The sequence below is a fragment of the Cynocephalus volans genome, chromosome 5, assembly GCF_027409185.1.
Source record: "Cynocephalus volans isolate mCynVol1 chromosome 5, mCynVol1.pri, whole genome shotgun sequence".
NCBI classification, from domain to species: domain Eukaryota; kingdom Metazoa; phylum Chordata; class Mammalia; order Dermoptera; family Cynocephalidae; genus Cynocephalus; species Cynocephalus volans.
Genome location: NC_084464.1, coordinates 43,667,749 through 43,673,748, shown reverse-complemented (window position 1 = coordinate 43,673,748; position 6,000 = coordinate 43,667,749).

Here is a 6,000-nt window from a genome sequence, read left to right as displayed (position 1 = left end):
CATGGTATGGTTTTACTAATCAGGCGGGAATCCAGATGGGAACTGTAGGCAATAAAACAGAAGCATATCCCCTTCCCCATGTTAAGAGTTCTACAGGACCCTTCCATAGGGGGCCATTCAAAGGATCTCCATAAAAAACTAACAGTTTAGGTCTGTGATCTGATGGAGAAAAATGTTTTTCAGTAGCTGTAGAATCAGTACTAGAAATGTTTAAAAAATTAAGAGTTAATAAAGCTTTCCACAATTGTTCTTGTGGGGATAAATGATCATGCATATTGCCCCTTTTTTGTTTTAGAAGTTGTGATTTAAGGAGCAAATGTGCTGGTTTTATAATAGCTTTTCTTTGAGAGTTATAGGGAATTCCTGTAATATGTTTAATATTTTAACCTCGACAAGATTGTTTAAAAGAATTAGAAGTATAAGCAGAGTCATTATCAGTTTTGATTTTAGTACGGATTTTTAAAGAGGCAAATGAAGCCAGTAGGTGGCGATGAACATGTTTAAAAGTTTTTCCTGTTTGACAAGCGGCATGTAGAACTCCTGAAAAAGTGTCAGTAACAACATGAATGTATTTTAATTTGCCAAAAGGAGGATGATGAATAACATCCATTTGTCATAATGTGTTGGATTGTAAATTATGTAGGGCCGGCCCGTGGCTCACTCGGTAGAGTGTGGTGCTGATAACACCAAGGCCACGGGTTCGGATCCTATATAGGGATGGCCGGTTTGCTCACTGGCTGAGCGTGGTGCTGACAACACCAAGCCAAGGGTTGAGATCCCCTTACCGGTCATCTTTTTAAAGAAAAAAAAAAAAAAAAAAAGAAAATGGCACAGAAAATGATTGACAATCAGCACAAGTCTTAATAATTTTTTTTGTTTTATTTTGATTAAAAGCCGAGAATATTGTTTAGTCAAAACTCAAGCTCCTTGATGAAAAAATTGGTGAGAATTAATTTTAGGAGTGAGAGTAAAAGAATACATAGCCAATGTATCTGTTATGTCATTGTCAAATGATATAGGGCCAGTAAGATTAGAACCCATGCCAAAGTAAATATTTTTTAAATGTATAGGACCTAAAGGACAAACCTTCATTATTGTGTCTTTTATATTGGATTTCTCTATTGTTTTATGGGGGAGAGATTTGTTTATACAATGGGATGTTTATATAGGCACATTTCCTTTAAATTTATTATTAAGGCTGTTGTCAAACTCTCGTTACTTAACATTGTAATGGATTATTGGACCCCCTGTTTTGGTGGAGCAATGGCCTCTTAAAGGGGAAAAATTATAACAAGTTCATCTTCTAATATAAGAACAATTACAAGCAGGACATATTGAGCCCTCATATACTTTACAGAGTATTTCTATTTTTTATCCCCCCAAAAATCAGAAAAATGGAGGCATGGGGTTTGTGTTCCTCCCAATCCAGATACAGTCATGAAAGAAGAACAAGTTTTTCAGGAGGGACTCCAGTCTTTGGAAGCAATTATAGTAATATCTGTTCCTGAATCAATTAAACCTATTATTGTTTTTTGATTTATGGTGAGAATGAGGAGGGGTTGTCTATTATTTATCTTTGTAACCCAATAAGCTTTAATACTACCAAAACCCTTTGTTTTTCTTTCTTTTATTTATATGTCCAGGGGTAATAAATAGTATTAATATTAATTGAGCAATATGAATTCTTATGAGAACGACATGATGTCCTAAGTTAATAACCGTAATTTTAATTTGTCTAGTATAATCTGAATCAATAAGTTTTGGTATTATTTGAATACCTAGACTAGAATAACTAGATCTTCCTAAAATAAGTCCTGTTGAACCATTAAGCAAAGGACCCCATTTTTCTCCCTTTTTTTTTTTTCTTTTAAAGATGACTGGTAAGGGGATCTTAACCCTTGACTGGGTGTTGTCAGCACCACGCTCTCCCAAGTGAGCTAACTGGCCATCCCTATATAGGATCCGAACCTGTGGCCTTGGTGTTATCAGCACCGCACTCTCCCGAGTGAGCCACAGGCCAGCCCCCATTTTTCTATAGAAACAATTTTTTTTTTATTTGTTCAGCCTCATCTAAAATTAAATCCTCTGTTATAAATCAAGTCCTTCAGATTTTATGATTTTTAAAGCAGTTGATAACAAAAGTAGCAATGTTCTAATTGCACCTGCATGACTTAGTGAAAGTTTATCCTTCCTTGGGGAAATGGCCAAGTGCCTAAAACATAACCTGTTCACCAAAATAATCGATAGATATGTTTAACTTATCTGGAGATAGCCTGTCTCAAGAACTTGAGTCATTCTTCCCTTCAAGCCAAACATGACATTCCTGGTGGTGCCCAGTATAACTCCCCTAGGGTTATAATTCCCCAAGGAATTTGTATGTATACCAGTCATCTAAAACATTGTTAAATAATTAGTCATTGCCGGCAGTAGGCAAAGGAGATATCTATGAAGACTTTAATTTAATTTTTTTTTATAGGGGACTATTGTAAACAGTTTGTCATGGAGGTTTGGTGAATGTGTTTAGGCCCCCCTCCTTTGTAGGAAGGGATGCCCTGTGGGGGGGATGGCTGACATATCATCAATATAATGAAACACTGTAATCTTGTTGGGCCTAGTCTACTTTGTTAGGTCCCCAGCCACCAAACCATGACAGATAGTTGAGCTATGTAGATAACCTTGAAGCAACACTTGAAAATTTCATTGTCTTCCTTCCCAGGCAAAGGCAAGCTGATCTTGGCTATCAGCTGACAGAAAAAAGCATTTGCAAAGTCTAGTACACAATGACAAGTTCCCTGTTGAATATTATCTACTTGTCTAGAGATAGCATCTTGAAGTCTGTTAATAAAATCTGCGTAAAGTTCGGTAGGCCTTTGTCTAACAGTGGCAAAAGAGCCAGTAGGGGTATTTGTTTCTGGAATTTTATTCCATGCTTTAACAGCTGCCTATGACATCTGAACAAACACCTGAGGCTGAAATTTAGCTTGATCCTAAGGGTTAAAATAAGCCCCTTCTTCTACCAGCATATCTATGCCTATAGGAATGTGATTATTTAAATTTTCCATTGAAGTAGTGGTGGTGGCATCAAGAAATTCCTGAAGCCAAATTCAATCCCATGTTGTCATATCATAACTTTTGGCTATAGCTTCTATTATTTCTTTAGTAAAAAAACTTTGGAGGCCATTTCCGTTATATTTTTCTGAAATTCCTTGTAAACAGCAAAAGGAAGGCTCTCATGCCGAGGACCTTGATTTCTACCTCGTATGACAGAAAAGGCATGTAACATTTCTCCCTCAGTTTGACATCCTTCACAGAAACATTGTTCCACTATAGGAGTAAAATAGGGGGCGAATCGAAAGGAGGTGGTGGCGGGGGGGAAAATCTGGGGCAGAATGGGGGGGCGGCTGCAGCACCCCCCCCCCCCAGCAGGAGCAGCGGGAGCATCCTGTTTTTTCCAGTTTAGCTATGGTTTGAGGACTTTGTATTGGCCATAAGGCAATTCCACATAAATTCCATACTGTAAGATGAGAAGCCTTTATGGGACCAAGAGCATTTTTTAACCATTTACTAATATGTTCCCAGTCCTCTAAATTAAGACTCCCTTCTCATGGATACCAAGGACATTGTTGTCTAATTACCAGTAATAGTTTTAAAAGCTGGCATTCAGTTACTTTATATCCAGCTGCTTTCAAGAGACCTTGAAGCTGTAATTTATGTTGCACTTCTTGTTTTGATAGTGAAGTGCCCATGAAAGGGAAGTAAAAGAGAAAAAATAAAGAAAACCTCTGGGTGAAAAGACCTAAATCAGACCTTCCCATAGACATCCTGGGCTACCCCATGGTCATCTATGTTCCTTACTGGAATGAATGAATGTATGTCAGATGTGTCCTTCAACCCTTCGGAGGGCCAGTCTCTGTTCTGTGGAGTATAGTTCCTCACATGGGGCACCACTTGTCACTATTTTCTCAATGATGGAGATGCAAGGATTACTCAAAGCCCAAATATTTGAAAGCAATGAGAGGCCCAGAGGGACTACACCAAGCTACCTCCCATAAGAAAGGAGAAAGTCAGTGCAGCCTAAGCAAATAAAAAAAGCTCCTAGTCTGAAAAAGAATGTGTTAAACCTCGTCGAGGGAAGTCAATTAAAATTCCCAATGACCCATAATGCGGGAGGATGCGTCTCTTATCCTGAAAAGGCTTAGGGAGATTTCTTACCATTCTGTGGAATGACCCATAGAAAGTGTCACGTTGGGGTCAACAAAATGTGGTGAACGTTGAAGCAGAGATGGAGACAATAGCATTTGCGACCGAGGGACTAGGAGCGACCGTTCACTAAGCTAGTGAAGACCAAGAGCCAAAGTCCAATGGATATTTATTATGAAAGCAGTGAGAAAAGTAAGGGGACAGGGATAAAGGAGGGGGAGCCCCCGGGGCAGAACCTCCTGAAATCTTATTTGAATGGACTATACTGCTTACTCCCTTGAGTTCAAGGATGCAGCAGTTTCCCCCAGCTGGTGTTATCATCCTGAGAAATACTGTGTGCAGCATGTCCTGCATGGGTACTGGCGCCATGTCTCTCTTCTGGCTGTGGCCAGAGGTCATGGCCATCCTCTCAGCAGAACATATCACAAGATGTTAACCCTCTGCATGGTTCTGAGAGACAGCATTTATGGACACAAGAGCCAGGGAGTGAGGCTGACATAGGTTTGCGTGTGTGTGTGCGTATGTGTGCGCACGTGTATGTGTGTGCGTGTGTATGTGTGTGGGGGGGTGGGATGGGGAGCTGGTCACTGTGGATTCAACAGAGTGGGTGAGTAGCCTCTGAATAATGCCCTCCCCAGGCATAAACTTTATTCCCTTTGCCACTCAGGCTAATAGCTTCTAGGGAAGCTGAGGACAATGCATCCCCCTCACTGAGATGTCCTTGTCCAAACTCTCCCTGCCCAGGACTCCATCCAACCTGCCCCAGCACTGATGGAGACACCTTTCCTTCTCCCTTCCCCCTGACCTATTTTCCCTTTTGCCTTTGGGAATTTTCTCTTCTCACTGCCCTCTCCCTGACCTGGGCAGGTGGGGGGAGATGCTCGAGTGGACTCTGACTTCTTGACATCCCTGTATTCCTTTATTTATACATTCATTCAACAAGTATTTATTGAATGCTTACTATATGCCAGGCATGCTTCTAAACCCAGTGAACCAAACAAATACAAACTCTTATCTTCATGGTCCTAACTGGGGAAGGCGGATGATATAAATAAATATGTACATTAAAGGTAATAGGTGCCTAGAGAGGAAAACAAAGTAGGGAAAGGATAGGAGTGCTGCAGGTGTACCCCAGTTTTAAATAGGGTGCTCATGGAAGGCTTCTCTGAGAAAGTGATACTACTTGAGCAAAGATTTCAAGGAGGAAATAAGCCATGTGGATATATGAATAAAAAGGAAAAATATACTGTTTTTCTTTACACTCACAACCCTTCACTCTGACACCAAATGTGTGGGCAGTGCTCCCACACCAATCAATTCTCCAATTCTCAGTGGATACCAACTGGATCTCCTACAGTTTAATTCAATTCTGACACTATCTACCTGATTTAGCATCAGATCCCACAAGTTAAAGGGCTCAGTTCCACAAGACTATCCCCACTTCCAGTGCCAAGTGCAAGTCTGGGTCTCCTGCATTTCTGACCGACTGGCTATAAATCAGGGGTTCCTATAACCTTTTCCTAAATTAATCCTTGGGTTCGATAATTTGCTAGAACGAGTCGCAGACTCGGGGAAACATTTACTTACTAGATTGCCTTTTTGTTATAAAAGGATGCAACTCAGGACCAGCCAGATGAAAGAGATGCACAGGGCAGGGTGTGGAGGGCAGGGTGTGGAGGGCAGGGGAGAGCGGAGCTTCTGTGCCTTCTCTGAGCTCGCCACCTCCCAGCACCATGATGTGTTCACCAGTCCGAAGCTTTCCAAACCCTATCCTTTTGGGTTTTTATGGGGGTGTCCTAT